Source organism: Pelodiscus sinensis, chromosome 14 (assembly GCF_049634645.1).
Source record: "Pelodiscus sinensis isolate JC-2024 chromosome 14, ASM4963464v1, whole genome shotgun sequence".
Classification (NCBI taxonomy): domain Eukaryota; kingdom Metazoa; phylum Chordata; order Testudines; family Trionychidae; genus Pelodiscus; species Pelodiscus sinensis.
In genome coordinates this window covers 42,129,697-42,152,555 of record NC_134724.1, presented here as the reverse complement: position 1 = coordinate 42,152,555, position 22,859 = coordinate 42,129,697, and the positions used below count along the sequence as shown (strand labels likewise).

The 22,859-nt window shown below is 41.9% G+C and overlaps 1 protein-coding gene and 1 long non-coding RNA gene across 4 annotated transcripts in view; both read right to left on the bottom strand.

Annotated features, from left to right (window-relative positions):
• The window catches only part of RORA (RAR related orphan receptor A), a 552,151-nt gene that overhangs the window by 441,796 nt on the left and 87,496 nt on the right, over positions 1–22,859 (bottom strand). The window lies entirely within an intron of this gene.
• LOC142818362 (uncharacterized) overlaps positions 1–22,859 on the bottom strand; it is a 118,061-nt gene that overhangs the window by 45,360 nt on the left and 49,842 nt on the right. The window contains exon 1 of one of the 2 annotated variants that reach the window (XR_012895849.1): positions 6,587–14,120. The exons of the other annotated variant lie outside the window; for it this stretch is intronic. This is a non-coding gene — a long non-coding RNA (uncharacterized LOC142818362). Of the gene's footprint in view, positions 1–6,586; positions 14,121–22,859 lie in introns of those variants that run through there. 2 annotated transcript variants of the gene reach the window in all.

Sequence of the window (22,859 nt, the reverse complement as noted above, 5' to 3'; positions counted from 1 at the left end):
AAGGAAGCAGTGAATGGGATGGGTAGCTGCTTACATACTTGGGCACAGACATGGAGAAGGCTTCTGCCTTCTTCCTCAAGCATGCTACAGGAGGGCTTGCAAAAACCACCTCTATGGTCACTGAGAACACCAACAACCCAGTCCTATGCACTTTTAGACACGAGTAACACAGTGCATGCAAGTATTTGCACTGAGCTCAATGGCGCTATCCCCATGCATGTTTGCAAGCGTGCAAATAGCCATAATACTTTTATAGTAACAATTATATGGCATTAGGAGCTGGGTGGTGGCCATGGAAACAGCACAGGCATTAAGCTGGAAGAGATAGTTACATACGAAAGAAAGCAGGACAGAGGGCTGGAGATCAATAAAATGAAATAGCAGAGCTGGGCCAAAAGGTCTCTCTCTGTTCCTGAAGTATCTTATGTTCTATTAATACTCTGTCTTTGACACTGTTTCTCCTCCTTAGGTTCTTTATTCCTAATTGCTATGTTAGAGTCAATGGATTTGTGTTGCAGTTGTGATAACCAACTGACTGCTACAAGTTTATTTATTAATGACCTAATAACAGCAACGACTAATGACTCCCCCTGCCTGCCAAAAGGTAGCTATAAAAGTGTCTCCATTGTTCTGTACTTTCAAAAAAAAATCTCTGGGGAGCTGAAAGAAATAAATTCTCCAGAGAGCTCAGACCAAGAGAAATGCATTGTCTGGAATGTGAAAAAAACGCGGCTTAATAAATCATCATCTGAAGTTGCCATGGCAATGGTAAATGTATAGTCACCTATATTGTTTAGCTCCATACATCCATTCCTGCAGGACTAGGATAATGCTGACTCTCAACGCTTATTAAACCGAACCTGAAATTCCTATTTAACAGGACTAACAGCTCTACCCAAGTGTTAGGACAGAGCGTACAGCTCATGGAAATCAGACTCAGAACCTGCAGGGCTACTTGAGGTGAGGGAACATTTTCTTCATGCAAGTCAGCTATACGCATCCACTCAGTATGCTTTTTGCAGAATTTGCTTTCTGCTTCAGACACCTCTTTAAAGAAAGCTGCCAGAGAGCTGTGCTTGCTTTCTGAAAGTGTAAACAGCATAGTGGTCAAGTGAAGAATCAAATCTCACCTGGAATGCCATATGGTAAATTATTATAGCTATAAGTAAATACACACACACACACACACACGATATAACTACTTATATCTATCTATCTATTTATTTATTTCTCTTTGGGCATGTCTATACAGTCACGTGCAGCTCAAAATAAGCTACACAATTTGAGCTATGCAAATTGCGTATCTTATTTCGAGAGAGCCTATTTAGAAAGTTGGTGCTGTTCAAAATACAGCACTATTCCAGCATCTTTTTTATTTCTCCTGCAACGAGGTTTACAGGAAGCTGGAATAAGAAGCCCGTTATTTCGAATCTATTTCAAAATAACGGGTGTGCTGTTAAGGCGCACACAATGCTACTTCAGGATAATGCATATTATCCTGAAATAGCGCCGCTGTGTAAACGTACACTTTGAGTGAGATAAGAGAGAGCGTGATACAAAAGGAAGAGAGAACATGATAAAAAACGGTATTTGTTTCTATCCGCCAGCTTTGTTAGTAGATCTCCCACAAATTTCCTTGGCCCAGTTGCGTCAGACTATTGCATCTCAGTTTCCCGACCTACAACATGGGATTATTGCTTCCCTGGCTTACCAGAAAAGCAATTCCATAGCTTGTGTGGGGAGGTTTGAGACCCTAAGGCTGAGGGCGCTATAAAAGAGAATGCAGTATTAGCTTTAAAAACTCACTATTCCCAAAAAGCATTTGGGAGCATAGACCTGATGGAAATCTCCAGTGCTAAAGAACACAGTCAGTGTTTATAAAACAAAGACAAAGCATTTCCACTTCTTGCAGGGAAAGAAATCTCCTAGTCATAATTCAAGTACCATAATAAGACAGATGTGTAAATAGACAGTCAAGAAATAAACAAAACTGACAGAAGAACTAGCTGCAGTTGCTTACTAGAGACGAACAGCTGAAATGCCATGTGAATAGGAAAGGCCATTTGGCTTTCTGGTGAAGGGGAACAGCAGTGAAGCTGAAGGGAGATTTCAATACTCTGAAAATGAATGGTGATTTCTTGACAGTTGTTAGAAATGTTAATGGTCCCATCTCAAATCAATGCTTGTCACTTACATGCCAAATGGGAAAATATGGCTTTTCCTAAACTGCCTGATTTCCTTGTGGGGCAACGTACCTAAATGGGCTAGTTCTTCCAAAGACATTTTAATCAATGATTAATTTTAATATTTCTGTCTTTGCCAAATGTTCACACAATGGAATATTAAAAACTATTATTTCCAAACATTTTCTGTTTTGATGTATTTCATTTTTTTAATACACAGTGCTCAGGAAGGGTGTCAGAATGAGGATGCCAGACACTGAAGTCTGCTTATTCACCAAGTGCTTACAGCATGAGTAATGGCAGTGCAAGATTCTCCTCTACTCTTCCAATGGCATGCTTCAACCCTGACTTAGCAGAGCCACAATTGGGAATGGAAAGGGCAGTCCATTCTATATACCTTTGGATCCTCTGTTGGGGCAGCCAACAGGGCTCTGTGTAATACCCAGCTATGATTATGGCTCTTGTGATGCAAACACCTGTCTGCTAAGAACTGAAGAAAGATAAGGAGCTCATTTCACATAGGGTCTGAACAGCTATTCGTGAATTATGAATTTTCATGCATAGCCTAACGGGGAAAGATTTTACACTGATACATCTACGCTTTTGATACATTGTCTGTGGTCTCTGATTACCAACCATCTGTACCATTCAGTTCCCACATTGCTTATCTTTTTATAATAAAAATTTGCAGGTAAGTAGCCCATAATGGAAATATTTGCTATCAATACTTTTAAATCAGTCAAAACCATCCCACGTGGGTGACTGATTTGCATATACTGATTATGAAACCATAATTCCAAAGGTAAAGTAAAATCCCTGAGGAATATAATCTGAAAACATACTGTACATATTTTTTGTTAAAAGGATGATCAGAATGCAGTGCAACAGCCCCAAAAAGAGCATTAAGCATAATGCATAACAATTCTCATCTTTACTTTAGTCCCTCGAACGTCTGCTACACTATATGCTGTAAAATTTATATGAAAGGAATATGATATAAAGGTGGTCTTAACACTTTTCTTCTTTTGTAGATGTTATGTAAAGTAGGTGGCAATGCACTTGGAGTAAGCATGAAGCCTTTTCAGTGGTACATGGTAGGCCCTGGGTATTTTGTGTCTTATCTTTGCTTACAATGGAGGTTGCCACTAAAATCTTCAGTTTTCTCTTTGCACATGGAAGGATTTACCTTCCCAAGGGCAATATTACTAACTCAAAAGAGCAGTTAGGATGATTTTAATAGTGGCCTATGCAAATTAACTTTCAAATGTACAGGAAAAGCATTGGAAGACAGGTGGTTTCATGGGATTAAAAGACCCTGGCAGTGGGAAACCCATATTACAATATATTTCCCACTCTCATGTGGGAAGGGTCGTTTACGTGAAGTTTTTAAACATCATTAATGTCTTGGAAGACACCTCAATGGAGACTGCAACGGTATCTGGTTATTTCTCATTGCTACTGCACCAATCCCCCAACTCGCAGAAGTGACAGAATGCAGAATTCCAGAGAAAGTCTAATTCCTGCTGTCAACGAGATTGTGACATACCATGAGCATAAAACCTGGCAGAAATGGAGCCACTCTCTCTGTAAAGCTAGAGCTGTACTGTTCCAGAAGAGAGCAATCCTGCAGAGAGAGTCAGAGCAGAGGGAGATGAATGTAATATGGTATGTCACAAAGTCACAGGTGAAAGCCTCAAGCCAGGGATGCTGGAAAAATTTTTAGAGTGGGGTTGTTGAGAGTCGCTGAACCAAAACTCTGTAGATGCTGGAAATCACGTCAAGCCAGGGAATGCGGCAGCATCGCGAGCACCCTTTGTTGCAGCCTCAAGCTCCCATTTGTCAGAAACCAGACTGTTTCCTACCAGGTTCTCCTTCCACTTGAGCGATTAAAACCACAGGAGGGAGCCACGTGGCAATTGAGTCAGAGGAGATTTGGGTGGGAGCCTCTACAAACAGGGCTGTGCACAAGGTAATCAGAGATGAAGCTAGCCATTTTCAATAGTGACCGTTTTTCACTTGCACACTACACACACGTACTTAAGTATTCATCTTGAAGGAGAGCAAAAGTTGGATCATTTCGTGGAGCCTTAAATGTTTGAGTTTTCATTCTTAACCTTTCAACTCTGGTTTCGCTTCTTTCTGGTATATAATTCATCTCCCTGTGGCACACGCCATAGGTCAAAGCTCAAAAGTACACACTTAAAGCTCTGAACTATGACTTACTTGGGACAGGTGGACAATCAACACCACCAGGTAAGTCTATATGATTCAATGGCCCATCCATTTCTTTGATCAGACAACTAAAGGACGGCTACTGCTTGATGGAACCGGAACAGAACACAGCCTTGGCAGCCTAACATTGCAAGTCTGAGCTCCAGATGGTAATATAAATTCATAATAGGTTTAGGGCAGGCATCCAATGTGCCATCCCACCACGGTTGCATCACAGTGGAAGCAATTTGCAACCTCACTGGAAATATGGTGTAAGGAATCAGAGCGATCCTCTGAGGACAAAAGGAAGACCAATATTTTGTCTTGTCTGCTCAAAGCACTCCATAACATTATATTAAATATGCAAAAAGGTCAGAGCCGGGACAGTTGCCTTTGAAACCCTGTCATGCTCTCACTTGCTGAGCTCTTATCTTTCTCTGTATAGAGACCAACACACCAGAAGTCATTTAGATCTCCTACCTGTCCACACAGTATTTTTCTTTGGAGTCAGTTTTTCAGCAAAATGCATGGGTCAAAGGTGAGCCTCTTGCACAAAGGATAAAATAAAATGTTAAGACTTCTCTTTGCCAGTCAATTAAATGCTGCAAAACATGCCTTCTGAAAGGTTCCTAACTCCCTGCAAAGTAAACAGGTGTACACACACAATGAGCACATTGAAATGCTGGGTTAAAGACAACTGAAAATTTAAGCCTGGGTGAGCCTTTTTAACATAGAGACTGTTCAGGAAAACAATCCTGAACAGTAAAGTATGTGTTAGTCACTAGAGCTTTCTAGATAATGGCAAAAGGAAGTAGAGTCTGCTAAAAAGTAATATAGTTAGAGAATTATATTCAGAGAGGAATCTTTCTGCACCCCTGAACAAGAGTCCTTTGAAGATTTTTGAAGTTATATACAATAAATGTTTGTAAAATTCTATATACAGGCAGTCCCCGGGTTATGTACAAGATAGGGACTGTAGGTTTGTTCTTAAGTTGAATTTGTATGTAAGTCGGAACTGGTACATATTGTAGGGGAAACTCTAGTCAAACATTTCTCCAGAGCTCAGTTTTATTCTCCCACACCTCACTTCCCTCAGTCCTTTATTCTCAAGCTGAGGTGTCTGCTGAGAAAAGCTGCTCCGCGTCTCCCTGGTCTGCTGGGAGGGGAGGGGCGCTAGCTTTGCGTCTCCCTGGTCTGCTGGGGGAAGCGCTGGCTTCGCGTCTCCCTGGTTTGCTGGGGGGAAGCAGCTAGTGCGGGGTTGCCTCACCCCGTTTGTAAGTAGGGATCCGATGTAAGTCGGATCCATGTAACCCGGGGACTGCCTGTACCTCAAACAAGATATATCCAAAGCTTAACACCCCATGGAACAGATTATATTCACCAATGTGAACTTATTTTTGTTAGGAACAGGAATATTTCCGTGTCAGCAAGGTGGCACCAATAAAGAGCACTGTATCTCCAGAAAGCAGTTATACTCTGCTATAATTCACAGTTCCTTTCTTCACCAACCTACAGCTAGTCTCCCTTTTGTATGTTCTTCACTGTGCTGTGTTGCACAGATGCAGAACATTACAACTCAAAGCGCTGACTTGCTGACTGGATGGTTTATTACAAGACAGAATAAATTAACAGGATGTAAAAGGATCTTTTTTTCTTTTGAAGCATGTGTGTTTGAAGGGAAATCCCACACCCTGTGCAAGGCAGGCCCTCATACTATCAGAAATCACCAGGATCTACCCCAGCCAGTCACCACCCAGTTTCTCAAGCATTCAAATCTCTCACGTCAGCTCGCAAGTGAGAGTTCCTAACATGGGTAAGAGGTTTCTTCCTGGTGAAATGTCCTCGTAATGCGTCAGTTCTATTGGCAAAAACTAAAACATAAAAGCTTCTGCATAGCTTTCATCTTTGAAATTTACACAAACATAGAAAAAACCTGGAAAGGCGTACAGTATTTCTGACATGCCACTGGGGGCACCTTATCTGACCAAGCTGCCCTCTGTCACAATATGCATTTCAGAGATCTCCATTAAGCTGAACTCCTACCACAAAAACAACGAGGAGTCTTGTGGCTAACAGGGTTATGAGGGCATAAGCTTTTGAGGGTAAAACCCACTTCATGGATGAAATGGGTTTTACCACAAAAGCTTATGCCCTCATAAATCTGCTAGTCTCTAAAGGTGTGTCTAGACTACCTAGTTTTGTCGACAAAAGCGGACTTTTGTCGACAAAACTATACCAGCGTCTACACTACCGCTGAGTTCTGTCGACATAACGTCGACAGAACTCAGCAGTTTTGTCGACGCTGGTATACCTTATTTTACGAGGCATAACACCTTCTGTCGACAGAACTCTGTCGACAGAAGGTGTTATTGCCTGTAACGTTGCGTCCAGACTACGGGGTTCTGTCGACAAAGCAGCTTGCTTTATCGACAGAACTCAATGTGTCTGGATGCTCTTTGTCGACGGAAGTTTTGTCGACACTATCTATCGACAAAACTTCCGTCGACAAAACGCGGTAGTCTAGACGTACCCTAAGGTGCCACAGAACTCTTCCTTGTTTTTGCAGCTACAGACTAACACAGCAGCCCCTCTGAGACTTTTCTACACAGTGCCAGCCCCTGAAGCATATATTAACCAATTTTATGTTCTTGTTTCACATGGTGCACTGGATATAATACACCTCCCATGCTGCCCCAAACACCAGCGGTATCCCCTACTGTACTATCATCTTTTCAAAGGGCAACAAGCTACATCCTGCTATTGTACAGAAACTGCAGCAGAGGTCAGCAGAGAAAGGATTAATTAATATAACAGAGCTATTTGAAGTAACTTAGATACTAGCAGCACTCAGTCTTGCAATGGTATTAGAGGATATGGTGAAATGTGTGTGATTTATTCCATTCTCTTCCTTTTCATCTCAGAAAACTGTCAGCATTGTTGTACCAACAACATACTGCTACAGTGGCATCGTGAATAGCTCTTGGATAGCAAACAAGAAATATTAAGTGAGCTTTGCCAATTACTTACCGTATGTTTTGCTCACAAGCTGACTTATTCCCTTTGAATTCTATTGTTGGAACGACTACCATTTTAAAAATAATAAGCACCACTTAAGAGCAATTGTTATTTTAATTGCGAATTGGGAATCGTAAATCTTTTGTTTAAAAGGCAATTGTATGTTCTGCTGAACTCTTTTGAATGTGCTGTGCTTTAATTCCCTTGCAGGCAACTTCGGGTATAATGAAATTTTTCACTTGCAAATTAGATTTGCTTGTAGCAGGAAACAAAAAGCCATCATCAAAGAGACAGGAAAAAGGGGCTCATCTTTACCTCCTATGAACAATTAGCTGCATCATCTGCATTAGGAAAGCCTGTCTTTTTCTGCTGGGTATTTTGCTTTATGATCTCAGGGCAGGCGTACACTACTCCTCAACTCAATCTAACTTACGTTACTCCCCCTTACAACAACCAAAGTCCTCTACACTGGTGCTACGTTGGCGGGAGATGACCTCCCACTAACACAGCTTTTGCTGCTGGTGGAGGTGGAGTAACCATGCCAACAGGAGAGGGCTCTCCTGTTGCTATAAAGCATCTTCACCAGATATGCTACCTCGGCACAGCTGCACTCATGTAGCACTTCCCGTGTAGTCTCTCCTGAGATATGTGGACCATCTATGCCCAAACATTATCTCCTTGGATACAGTGAAAAATCTAGAAATTGGCATAACTGACCTTCTAAGAGGAAACCACTCCAAGGTTCCCTCACCAGTCCTTAGTTGAACAAGTTAGTACAATACATACACTATTGCTTCAGTGAACTAACATAGATTTTGCCTCAGAGAACATCACTACCTCTCACCCCATTCTGAAATCGTTTGGACAAGACTGGCGCTAAACAGCCTTTCATTTAAAGTGTCAAATAAACCTTTCCACCCCCCCACCAATCCCTCTTGCAAACATGTTCTGATTCCCCCTTCTAGCTGAGCCAGATGATCTTTTGAGATAACTTGACAAAATCACCACCGCTAGCACAATGTCTTACAAGTCTTACTTCGAAGTCATGGAGAAGAAATTGCCGGTGAAAATGCTTGGGGAGTGATTAGTTCTTTACACCAGTACATTGTTAGTTCCTTTTTAGACAGAGCCAGAGCCCAAGTGGTGTAAATCGGTGTAAGTCCATTAACAACTAAGGAGCTAGGCTGATTCACTGTTGCCAAGGTGCTCACAGTGCCTTGTGTCACCCAACTTTATCTGAAAGTGCAGGATTGCAGGGTACTGCAAGTAGCAGGCCACTGGTCAAAACTTGTCACACAGCAGTGGGGATGGGAAATCTGAACCACAGGCCTGGCACTCCAACTCAGCAAGCTAGTGGTTAAATAATCCCTTTGCAGCCAGTGACACTTTTCACCTAGATGCCATGGGCATATACGTAAGCACATGGAGTGTCAAGGGTTGCACAGGATCTTTAACAAGCAGAGCAAACAGGACTTTCTCCATCAATATCCTACTGGAAGAAAATTCGAATTCTTTGTTCCTTCCCTTTCCCCGCCCTCTCCTTCACTTCCACAGCCCTTTCTCCAAATTTTTCCATGTAAATCATGGCTGTTGTCACCAGTCTGTCCAATATCTCATTTATATGGGCACCTCAAGACCAATCAGTTTACCTTCACTACTGCCCTGCAATTTAGTCAAGACTTTAAAAAACTCAGGGTATGTCTACACTACAGTGCTATTTCGAATTCACTTAATTCGAATAGTTAATCCAAATTAAGCTAATTTGAAATAACGCATCTATACACAAAAACTATTTCGAAATAGCGTTTTGCTATTTCGAAATAACACGTCCACACTGAGTGGACAGACAGTTCTCAGGGTGTCCCACCTGCTTGTCTACCTCGATGAGGGACAGCAAAGCAGTCCTGTCTTGGAGTGCCCTGAGTGCCCAAACTCGGGACACCACAGCACTCGGCCACATGGAGCCGGGGCTGCCCCTGGGCATGTCAGTGCATCTCGTGGGGTTGTTGCCATCAGCTTGGCTGCACTTGCTGCAGGCTGCCATCTGGGGGAGTCCATGGGGGGGGGAGTTGTCAGGATCCCGGAGGTCCTGAGGGAGAACGTCCACCTCAAGGAGCCCTCAGAGCCTCCCCGGTCCTCCCTACCAGGGGCTCGTGCCCCATTCGTCCCTTGTGTCCTTCTACTTACCCCTCCCTTCCTGATGTCAAAAAATATATACTTATGTTCAAAAATAGAAACTGGGTTTACTGAACAAAACTGGGGGGGATGAAACTCTGGGGAGACTGGGAAAAGGAGGTGGGAGAGGGAAAGAGAGAAGATGGGAGAGGGGAGGGGGAAACCTGGGAGGGAAAAGCAAGGGGAAGAAGGGAGAGGGGAAGCTCAGGGCTGGGGGTCTGACCAGACCAGCTTGACTTTCATGCTAACCTGCTCCTGGGTTCGCATGTGGCCTTTGGTGGTCAGGCTGGCAGCTATCCTGCCATAGATAGCCGCATTCCTCCGTCTAGTGCGGAGATCATGGATGTTGGGGGCATCCCCCCCAAACCTGAATAAAGTCCATGATCTCCACCCTGGACCAGGAAGGCGCCTGCCTTCTCCAGCCCCTGCCAGACTCCTGGGAGCTGGCAGACTGCTCCTGGGGAGTGGTGGAGGGCTGGGCTGCCAGTGGTCCTGGTGGCCACTGCTGGCAGGCTTGGAGCTGGCACAGGCACTGTGGCCAGGGTCTACCCCTTTAATGGCTCCGGGGCTGGAAGAGAGGAGAGTAAGTTTTCCTGGGAAGGGCTGGAGGCCCCCTATTTCAAATTAAGTGTCTACACAGCACGTCATTCGAAATAGCTATTTCAAATTTGGCGTTACTCCTCGCAGAATGAGGTTTACCAAATTCGAATTAAGGGCTCCACTACTGTGAATTAAATTCGAAATAGTGGTTTGCCTGTGTAGACACTATTAAAGTTAATTCGAAATAACAGCTGTGAAGCATACCCTCAGGGAACTGAGACTCAGACAGATTAAGCAACAGGCCCAAGCTCACAAAAGAAGACTGCTGCATAGCCAAGAACTGAAGCCAGGTCTCCTCAGTCCCAGCCCAATACCTTAACCACCAAACGGTCCACCTTTCCTTTGTGCTATGTGCACATTTCTTTTCTGAGAATATTGGATCTAATTTAAACTTGAAGTTATGTTTCCTCTGACCTGGCATCTTGTGTAAAGTTCCTAGACTTTGTATTTTCTTGAGGCCATAATAATTCTGGCATTGTATAATCAAGTTGTTATTTCAATAACTAAAGCACATGTGAGAGGGAAGTACTGTATTTTTAGGCTCACTGAAGAGGCATTGTTCATTTTTATCCTTTCACTGAGTGATCTTTATCTCTGGCTGCCTTTGGGATTTTTTTTTTCTTTTCTTATTCTTTCCTCCCTGTTAGAAGAACACCAAAGGCATTTTTATCAAGCTCACCCTAACAAATCCCCATCTCTAGGAACAAGCCACAACTAATTTGGGAAAGTCAGCAGATGGGAGCAGACACGCAGATGATAATGAACAGGCATGAGGAGAGCGATCCCCACAATCAAGCAGAAATAGCTAAGTAACTGAAAACACATTCATTTAATGACACTGACATTAGGCTCAGCTGAGGCTTGCGGCTTTGGAACTTGACACACCGTACAGAGGGAAAGCTCTTCCTTTGGAAAAGACGCAAATGTCATTTGGGGTTTTTAGGGAACATGTTTGGTGGCATCTGCTCACTGCTCATTTCTTCTGACAGTGTCAGCAGAGAGAAGTACAGGGGTTTGCTCCATTCCAGCCAGCCGCTTCAAATGTTACATTGTAGTTTTGATGTTTTAAAATCAGCTGCAAAAGCCTTCAGCCCCTTGATCTGGCAGAAACGAGCTCTGATTTGGTAGCCTGCAAGATTTTAAAATCATCCTCATGGGGCTGGGACCCAAAACTATGAGTAAAATGCAGATGAAGATGGGGGGGGGGATTCTAAACCAAAGTGTTTTTCAAGCTTAAAAACAAATTCTAAATATCTTATTTAATTTCTCTCTGACTTCTGGGAAATAATGTATCCTGTTGTGGGATAATCAGGATTTATCCTGGCAAACAGGCAGCCAATTGGAGTACAGTGCAGGATCCGAGTATTTACCAGCCTGTATCAGATTATTGATCCATAACCCCTATATGCTACCTTCAGCAGTGTATCATGCCTGATTCAGAGGAAAATCACCTCGACTCCGTGATGAACTTTGCCCAGTGTACAATGTTGTGTCCGCATGAAAGTGCTGGCGTAGTGATGGTGGAATAATCTCCACCCTTCTCTCATCCTCACCCTGCTTTGGTGAGCAATTTAAACTTTCATATTCTCAGTAGTGGTTTATCTAGTTCCCTAATACTGTTGCTAGCTTTGGGCCTTTACCTTGCAGAGCACATGTTAAAGGTGCATATTTGAACATTGTTTTTCATGGTTATTTTTAGTTAAATATCGAAATACCAAAAGGCATGGAGGTACAAAAAGCATGTAGGGCTCACTTGCTTCCGTCTGAGGTAGGGTCTTCCCACAGGAGAGTTTTCAAGTCGAGGCTGCCGGTCTACAGACTGTCTGGTGGAGCTGACTGAAATGTGCATCAGTTGTGAGAGCTGCAGACTGGACTTTCAGTTTTAAATAGCTCTCTGTCCACGATGCTCACACCTTTTCTCCCCTCCCCTCTCCCCCCACTGCATTCATTTGCAAAAATGAAAAACAATAGAGATTGGCTTAAACTAAAAGGCCCAATTCCAAATAGATTCCAAGCTCCTTGGGCCCTATGGTAAGTTATATAAGTACAGGCAGTCCCCGGGTTACATGGATCCGACTTACATCGGATCCCTACTTACAAACGGGGTGAGGCAACCCCACACTAGCTGCTTCCCCCCAGCAGACCAGGGAGACGCGAAGCTAGCGCCCCCCCCCCCCCCCCCTCAGCAGACCAGGGAGACGCGGAGCGGCTTTTCTCAGCAGACACCTCAGCTTGAGAATAAAGGACTGAGGGAAGTGAGGTGTGGGAGAATAAAACTGAGCTCTGGAGAAATGTTTGGCTAGAGTTTCCCCTACAATATGTACCAGTTCCGACTTACATACAAATTCAACTTAAGAACAAACCCACAGTCCCTATCTTGTACGTAACCCAGGGACTGCCTGTATAGGATATATAGGTATATATTACCTGTATAGCTATACATATAAACTACTAGAGATGGGGATTTGTTAGGGTCAGCTTGCGTGTTCACCTTTTGCGTTCTCATATATGTAAGTTGAGATGTGACTCTAAAATTTATCCTTGTAACATTCTTTCTGCCTGGGACAACTTGGCAAGATACACACAGATTTGTTCCACGGCCCCCCTGCATAGGGAAGCATCCTCCTAAACCCTGGTAAAGCGTAATGCTGGAGCTATCCAATGTAAATCCTTCCGAATGGCACAAAACGGCAGGACGTGATCTTTCATTCCTCTCCCCACTAAGCATGTAACTATCCCTCTCAAAAAGAAAATCAAAGTCTTCCATCAAGCTGTGCACCACATCCTCTGCTGTTCAGTAACATAGGGGCCATTACAGGGGAACCCTGGCTTACTTACTTTCAGCTCCTTACTTTGCCTTTCTCTTTTAAAGCCATTTACCCATTAACTTCTAGGCTATCTTCCCTGCATGGTCAAGTCAGACAGCTTCAGTATATGCCAAAAGACATTGCTTTTCATTAGTTTCTTTCTTATTACAAGCATTTTCCGTGGATTTCACCTCTCTGTGTGGTGATACACACGCGGGATTACTGTGGAGACTAGTGTGAAACTAAAGATAAAAATAAGTGGCCTGTCTCTCAGCAGCAAGGAAAAAGTCAGTTTGATACAACGATTGAGACCAGAAGATGGTCTGAGAACTGCCAACAGAAGCAGTAGTGGACTGGGGTAGGAATTAAAGATGGTGCAGATATCACCTATTACAGATGGTGCCGCAAGTCCCCTCATGCAAAAGAAAAGAGATCTTAACACTTTGTCAAATGTTAATTGTTCAGACTAAATTTTTCCATACTGGGTGTCTGCTTCAGGATGATTTGTGTTTTGTTAGGTTAGGTCAGGCTAGTATTTCTTGGAGGGAAGGGGAAGCAAGATGGGAAGAGTTTCAGCTAAAATGGTTCTAGTATTTCAGATACAAAAAGAGCAGTTCATACATGTAAGGGAGAGGTTTGTAAGAATCTGGTAAATGAATACCCATAAAACCGTTAGATCCCACCATCATGGATATGAGAAAGAAAGAGACGGATGCACGCACTGATCCCATTCCACTACTCATTTTCTTGGCAGCACTCAAATCATCATTTGTTTTCTTTCTTTACATCATGCTGACTTTTTTCTGTCCTGTTTTTTTTAAAGCCATTAGTATCCCTAGCAATTCCATTTTTGTTGGAGTGAAATCTCTTTACATCTATCCCTGAGAGCCATCCCTCCTTCATCTGTAATGGATTTTCTGAAATCCCAAAGTTTCATACTTAAGCAAAGAGATACTTGACGTATAAGGTGCATGACATTTAGGGTACGTCTACACTACATGCCTCTGTCGGCAGAGCCATGTAGATTTGTTTATTCAGCAAAGGTAAATGAAGCCGCGATTTAAATGATCGCGGCTTCATTTACATTTACATGGCTGCCGCGCTGAGCCGACAAACAGCTGATCAGCTGTTTGTCGGCTCGCCACTAGTCTGGACGTTCCCCCTGTCGACATCAAAGCCCTTTGTCGGCAGCCCCGGTAAACCTCATTCCACGAGGAATAACGGGGCTGCCGACAAAGGGCTTTGATGTCGACAGGGGAAACGTCCAGACTAGCGGCGAGCCGACAAACAGCTGATCAGCTGTTTGTCGGCTCAGCGCGGCAGCCATGTAAATGTAAATGAAGCCGCGATCATTTAAATCGCGGCTTCATTTACCTTTGCCTACAACCCTAATCTACATGCCTCTGCCGACAGAGACATGTAGTCTAGACACAGCCTTAGAGTTATAACAGAGCCCTGTTTGTTTTAATCTTTAATATTGAACAAGAATTCCATCTAGGAAGAACAATGTGAAGTGACTGCTAAATACTTTGCTACTTTCCTCCAATTTAGAGACTTGTTGACACTTTTAACGACTCTGCATGTGTTTGCTGAAAACTGTTCTGAATGAGACTCTGGAAGCATGATACTAGCTGCAGTGCATCATGTAGCATATTGCAATTCACTTCGCATTTATAAAATACTGGCTCCAGACACCTCGAAAACCTCTGCCCAGAAAACACTGGGACACAAAAACGGACTCTGGGAACATTACAGCTCCAAATCATTTGCATGCAAGAGGAGATTAAATCCTTTTCATTTAAACTTGCTGAATTTGCCTTGCAACCCTCCTGAAATGCCGCTTTGCAATTACAGTGTGTTTTATGAATTAAAAAAGGGACAACATCAAACTCTCCTAGATTTTAACAAATTTTTAGGAGAAGGTGTTTTTTTCCCTATAGAACACTATGCTAATTCATTTCAATTTCTTTTTTAAATCAAGCACAATTAGATTCAACCATTCGCTCCATTTTTTAAAAGCTTATTTCTGCCTAGGAGGAACAAGAAAATGTGTACATTTCAAATCATTGCTTTGAAGATATAGCAGCAGGCAACGAATCCCAGACATTCTGCCTCCTTTTCTGTTTACCTGTCAACTTTCTATGCCTCCTAATTTCCAAACCTGCACTCCCTTGTCACGGTCAGCAATGCAAAAAATATCCTTCTGTTCCCCCAGTCAGACTGAAGAACTTCATGCTACACAGACAGATCACCAAGGGAACCAAGAAAATTAGCAAACCCACTTAGGTGATTTCTTCTATGATTAGCCCCACCGCCTGTAGGCTCCATCAGTTTGCATCCAATATAAACTCTGACAAGCATACTGAAAACTTTCTAACATCTCCAATTTACTTAAATAAATTACCCTTATAATGAGAAAAACTAGTTTTGCCTAAACCAAAACAGTCTACTTGCAGTTGTGATGTGAAGGGATAACAATTGATCTGCAGGGTTAGCTAGACAGAGAATGTTTTTTCTTTTTTTTCAAAGAAAATGTTCTCTGTTACTGTGACTCTCAAAATGAGTAACACCTCTATTGACTCAAGAAGTCCATTTTCTACACAGTTAGGTTGAGCCAGTTTGTTATTAAACCATGACCAGGTCCAGGGACAAATCCCAATACTTCCATTGATGCCAGGTCAGATTAAATTGAAATAGCCCGTTTTTATAACCCATTACTTCTGGCAAGACAAAGCCAACCTGAGATCCATCCTTTATGTGAAAACCCAGTTCCACTGAAATCGATGGGAGCTCTTCCATCAACATGAGTGGGGGAAAATGATGTGTGTTCTTACCTGAGGTACCTGATAAATTTCTAATGAAGTCAGTTTATATCTTTCCATACATTATTAGGCTGAGGTCTAGGGTCACCCATCTTCTTTACCCTTGACCTGTTAATATGTATGAAAACTATAAATTGCCTGTCTATCGCAGGTTACTTAATGCAAGATAAGAATATGCCTTTTTTTTGCTAGTGAAAAAGCCAATAGGCCAAGATTTCCACCCCAGTTTTTTTTTGGAAAATAAAACTGTCATTTGTGTTACTGTGACACTTGAGTCTCCATATGAGCTCATATGTTGTATGAAGAAATACTTCCTTTTGTTTAGAAATTGCCATCTATTAATTTTATTTGGTGACCTCTAGTTCTTGTTTTATGGATAGAAGTAAATGTCTCTTCTTTATTCACTTTCTCCACACCATGTTTTATAGACCTCTATCATATCTCCTCTTAGTTGTTTCTTTTCCAAACCGAAAAGTCCCAGTCTTATTAAGCTCTCCCCAAATGGCAGCCATTCTATACCCCCTACTCATTTTTGTTGCTCTTTTCTGAACTTTTTCCAATGACAAGATATCATTTTTTAGATGAGTTGTCCACAGATGCACACTGTATTCAAGATGTGGGTGTAGCATGGATTTATAAAAAGGCTTTTTTTTTTTGACCGCTGATGCACATTGAGTGGATGTTTCCAGAGAACTCTTCACAATGACTCCAAATCTCTCTCTTGAGTGGTAACAGATAATTGAGTCCCCATCATTTTACATATATATAGTTGGGATTATCTTTTCCAATATGCATTACTTTGCATTTATCAACAACTGAGTTTCATCTGACATTATGTTGTCCAAGCACCTAGCTTTAAAGATCCTTTTAAAGCGCTTCACCGTCTACTTTGAACTTAACGCTCTTGAGCAGTTTTATATGATCTACAAATTTTGCCACCTTATTGTTTACCTCTTCCTCCAGATCATTTATTAATATATTGAATAAAATTAATCCCAGTATGGACCACTGAGGGACACCAGTAGTTATCTCTCTCCATTCTGAAAACTGATGACTTATCCTACCCTTTGTTTTCTATCTTTTAACCAATTATTAGTCAATGAGAGGACCTACCTTCTCTTCCCATGCCAGATAACTTTGCTTAAGAGCTTTTGGTGAGGGACTTTGTCACAGGATTTCTGGAAATCTAAGTACACTATATCCACTAGTTGAAGCAAAATGCAGGACAATGTAGCACTTTAAAGACTAACAAGATGGTTTATTAGATGATGAGCTTTCGTGGGCCAGACCCACTTCCTCAGATCAAATAGTGGAAGAAAGTAGTCACAACCATATATACCAAAGGATACAATTAAAAAAAATGAACAAATATGAAAAGGACAAATCACATTGCAGAACAGAAGGGGGATGCGGGGGGGTGGGAAGGGGGAGGAAGGAAGGTAAGTGTCTGTGAATTGCTGATATTAAAGGTAGGGAGAGTGGGATGTTTGTGAGTTAATGGTATTACAGGTGATAATTGGGGAAACTGTCTTGGTAATGGGTGAGAAAGTTCAAAGACTTGTTAAGTCCTTGTTGGCAAGTGTCGAATTTTAACATGAATGACAGTTCAGAGGATTCCCTTTCAAGTGCAGATGTAAAAGGTCTTTGTAGCAGAATGCAGGTGGCTAAGTCATTTAGAGAGTGTCCTTTCTGGTTAAAGTGGCAAGAAACTGTTTTCTCTTTGTGATCTTGTCTGATATCTGTTTTGTGGGCATTAATCCTTTGGCGAAGTGTCTGAGATGTTTGTCCAATGTACATATATCCACTAGATCTCTCTTGTACATGTGCTTGCTGACCCTCTCACAGAATTCCAGTAGATTGGTGAGACCTGATTTCCCTTTACAGAGACCATATTGACTTTTCCCCAAATTATGTTCATCTATGTGTCTGACAATTCTGTTCTTTACAATATAGTTTTAACTAATTTGCCTAATACTGACATTAGATTTACTGTTCTGTAATTGCCAGAATCATCTCTAGAGCCCTCTTTAAAGATTGGCATCACATTCACTATTCAAGGATTTAAGTGATAGGTTACAAACCACAGTTAGTAGAGCCACAATTTCACAGCTGACTGCACCCAAAGAAGAAGGGACTACTGTGGATACCTCCAAGGTGCCCAAGACACAAGGCACGGCTATGAAGTTTCTTTGCAATCTTCTTCGATTCATTTCTAGGGTTAGCAACCCAATTTCTTCCTCCAGGTAAGGATATTTTCTCATGCCAGTCAGCAATAACTTTAGTGGGCACAGTTGCAGGACACAGATGAGCAGTACACAGGCCTGGCAGCTTCGGAAGGCACCAATGCAGTACACAGACTAAGGGCATAAAGGCTAGACAGTTTTGGGACACCAGAGGCAGCTGTGTCTTTGCTACCTTTATGAGTGAAGTATTAGCTGAAATAGTCACTGCCTGTGGGAAAGTTGCCAGCTTCAGTGCCACTGTTTCATGCAACTAAGCAACTCCAGATTCATTTTCCTCTCCCCGGGCACGCCATACTAACCATGGCTGATACTTGTGAGTACACCATGCACATTCATTCCCAAATGTCAATATGCATGTCTTGGGTAAAACTTTAGGGGAGCAAGGGAAGGGAATTCTGAACTTTACCTTTCATTTCTAATGTGACTATATACTGTCAATACTACCTCTGTGTGTTTATCTGGAGCTGCTGCTACTGCAGTCTTTAGGGTTATCTCTCATTCATCTATGGTACGTGAGAGTCACATAAGGAGGAAAAAGAAGAGAACTTGGGGTGACCTGTTCTGTGAGATCTTCCAAGCCAGTGTTGCATCAAACCATGAGCAAAGGGCCTAGAGGGTGAACAATACAGAAGAGCCTGCAGAAGGAAAGAGTCGAAGGGAGAAAGGAGTAGGAAAAGCTCAGAGGGCTTCTACAGCTGCAAATAGAGATGATGTAGACTCCTGTGCACCAGGAGTTCAACAATTCCAGGCTCAAATTCCTGGGGAGACATGAGAATTATAGGACATAGATGACATTATAGGGTGGAAAAAGTTGTACGATAAGAACTTGATCCTTTGTTTCCAGTCCTCATTTCTACCCCACAATGCACTGCTAAAACTAGTGTGTTGGATGATAACGAGTTTCACACTGAGATACCTAATCTTAGTGCGCTACATTGTGCATCAACACAAGCACTCCAGATGAGCATAGGCAGCACTGACACAAGGAGACAAGTATGCATACACAAGAGCAATATACTAACTGTGACAGATTTATGCCAACATAACTTGCATTGGCTAAAATGTATACAAGTTTAACCTCTCTCATCCAGCACCAACAGGTCCTGAGCAGTGCCAAATCAGAAAATGTGCTGAACCGTAGGAGGTCAGTATTGTCTAGCATAGGGCTACTCAACTTTGGAAGCCCTGGGGGCCACAGTGATACTCACAGCACATGTTGAGGGCTGCAACTTAAGTGTGGTTGCATATACATGCAAATATATATGCAAATATGTGCAAATAGCTTCTTTCACACTGATGGGCATTAATACAAAGATTAAGGCAAGACTACACAACACGCAGGCCCCATTTAAGTCAGTTCTGCTGATATTAATAAAATGCAATATTTACCCTATTTCCACACAGATGACAGCACTTTTAATGAGCAATGACAGTCCAGGAATTTAACTACTAAAACACATATCAACAGAAGACCATTATATTAACTACTATTTTGTTCTGGCTCCCATCCATGGGCCACAAACTCAAACCTCACTGCGGGCCGCAAACAAACAGGCCACAGGCTACATGTGGCCCACGGGTTGCGTGATGAGTAGCCCTGGTCTAGTATCATTGTCAACACTTCCACTGCTTACTGAGCTCTTAGAAGACATCGAAGAGTAAATCAGAGCTAAATAACAGCACAGAACACTGAGAGCCAGGACTGGTGGCTGTAAACAAACTTTACAGGACTGTGGGAAACTTGGCCACACCCATGATGAGTGGACATCCAGCTAGACATCCAGCTAGCTAAAATCATGCAAGACTACAAATGTTGCCGGACCAGAGAGTGCCGGATTAGGGAGGCTCAACCTGTAGTTTAGACTTGGCCTTACACAATGCTAGAGACTGCAAGGGACTCAGGACTGCATAAAGTCTCCCAGAGAGATGAGAGAATTAGGGCAAGTGCCAACATTACAGAACTGCAAATGCAAAGCCTTTAAGCACAGTGAGTAGGGCGGCCCCAACTGAAAAGAATATTTTTTCGGTAAAAGCAACACACAAGACAAACATGCAAACAGTGAAAGCTACTTCACAGCAAGATGGTGAGTTATTAATCAACAAATGTATATGTTTTAATTCATTTTGTAAGTGAATACTTGAGTAATTTATGGACATGAATTTCTTTCATCTTGTCCCATTCAGCAGACCACTTGGGAAAATGCTTATTCAAACATACGTTTAAGTCAGTGCACTTGGGCACAAGCTTAAAGTGCTTTGCTGAATCATGTCAGAGAGGCCCAGTCCAATGCCAAATGAAGTCAATACAGGGCATCCATTGTCTTAGATCAAGTCCTGAAACATACCATCATCAGAAAACATACTGATTCCAATTTCAGTACATGCACCAATTTAAAGATATATTGCTCATCTCCACTTTGTCTATGCACACAAACACATTCAAGTGACAAAAGGTCAGTAGAGAGAAACTGACACACCAAAAAGCCACTACTGGAATAATTAATTTTCGTTTTTCTTCTCAAAATGTTAAGTTTGGGTATTTGACAACTTGTGATCCCCAGCTTGTGATCTGTAACTTATGCAGGTTATCATAATGTGAATAATGAAGTGATGCTTTGCATAGTTCTATTTCTATGGGCTATAAAAGAAAAAAGTATTGGCAGCATCCTATCATCGCAAATGTTTCCAGGGTTTCTGATGTCTCACTTCATTTCAAGTTAACGAGGAAAAGAATACTCGGACAAAATCTGCTGTTGGCACAGCATACAGGAAAAAAGTTCACAGAATCCCAAAGAGACTAAAGGGGGAGGGGGAAGATAGGAGGCAAATCTCTAAAGAATAAAGTAATAGAGTTTCAAAGATCTCTACAGGCAGTTAAGAAGGGGTGGTAAAGACACAAAATAATAGACTATGTACAGTGGCTCGTAAGATTAAAAAGGACCCAAAACTTAATTCTGATCCCCTCCCCTTATTTTTGCACATCTATCCACTTACTGTTTCAGCTTCAGGATGAATCCATAAAACACACACAAAAGAAAAAAAAACCTGTTCTCAGTCCAGCTGAAATCTTCAGAGACATTTGACAGTTTCTTTTGATAAGAAAAGCTAAGATATTAATCTCCATGTTTTAGCGTGGAAACCATTGAACTTTAAGCAGAGAAAATAAACCTTTAGAGGCTCAGCCATCACCACTAATAAGTAATGTAATGAATCAGATTGATTAATTGGATTCCCAGCAGACTTCCTAAACATTTGTCTCTGATTCATAGACAAATATATATATATACACACACACCACAAGCTTGTTAGGTAGATGATAAATGGATAGAAAAACTCGATGTACATATAGCTGTTCTTAGTTGGAATTAGTTATTAAGGCACTTCAAAGATCTTTGGAATTCTTTTGTCACCATCATGTTATTTTTCCCCCCTCAAAGTTTTGTCCTGAATATGTTGAGTTCCTTGATGAAAACACTGAACATGGAAAATATAGTCCTATAATCCTATATAGTTCATCAGCAAACTCATCAAGGGTCTAGCAGTCACACATTAACTTTACAGATATCTTACTTTGCGAAGGTCAATAAATTGTAGCAGTTAATCTAAAAACCAGTAAAGGGGCAGGCAGGGGTTGGAATGGAATTGGACATAGCCAGAGAAGATGAGATCCCTGCAAGCAATCTCTATAAAAATATTACCATGCTCTTCCCTGTTCTTTATCTTTTCTTCTCTCTGGTACATGTACGGTCAAGAAAATCCACCTCTATTGGTTAAATTCTGCTTACTGCGCATTGACAGGGACTAAAACTTACAAAGCCATCTGGATAAATACACAACACAGGAGAAGCTCTGTGCTCACTTGTTTGAAGGATTGGTATATATAGAGGGGTTGAAAGTGATCTGGACAAACTGGAGAAATGGTTTGAGATAAATAGGATGAACGTGCATAAGGAAAAATGCAAAGTACTCCACGTAGGAAGGAACAATCAGTTTCACACATGTAGAACGAAAAGTGACTGTCTAGGCAGGAGTGCTGCAGAAAAGGATTTAGGGGCCAAAGTGAACCAAAAGCTAAGTATGAAGAAAAGAAGAAAAAAAAAGCATTAACAGGAATGTTCTGAGCAAGACACAAGAAAAAATTCTTGTGCTCTACTCTGTGCTGATTAGGAGTATTTGAAAAAAGATGTGGAGAAATTGGAGAGGGTCCAGAGAAGAGCAACAAAATGATTAAAGGTCTAGTAAGCATGACCTATGAGGGAAGGCTGAAAAAATTGGGTTTGTTTAGTTTGGAAAAGAGAAGGCTGAGGGGTGACATGACAACAATTTTCAAGTATCCAAACGGGTGTTACAAGGAGGAAGGAGAACAATTGTTTTCCTTCACCTCTGATGACAGGACAAGAAGCAATGGGCTTAAATTACAGCAAAGCACGTTTAGGTTGGACATTAGGAAAAACTTCCAAACTGTCAGGGTGGTTAAACGCTGGAATAAATTGCCTAGGGAGGTTGTGGAATCTCCCTCATTGGATATTTAAAAGCAGGTTAGCTAGACATCAGGGATGATCTAGCTTGTGCTTGGTCCTACCATGAGGGCAGGAGACTATACCGATGATCTCTCAAGGTCCCTTCCAGTTCTACTGTTCTATGATATTTGCTACAAATATCTACATTAAATGCCACCTCCAGGAACACAGGCAGTGTTATAGCCATGTTTGCCTCAGGGATAATTAAAGGGCTAATATTAGAGAGGTGGGTGAGGCAATATCTTTTATTGGACCAACTTCTGTTGGTGAGAGATAAGTTTGA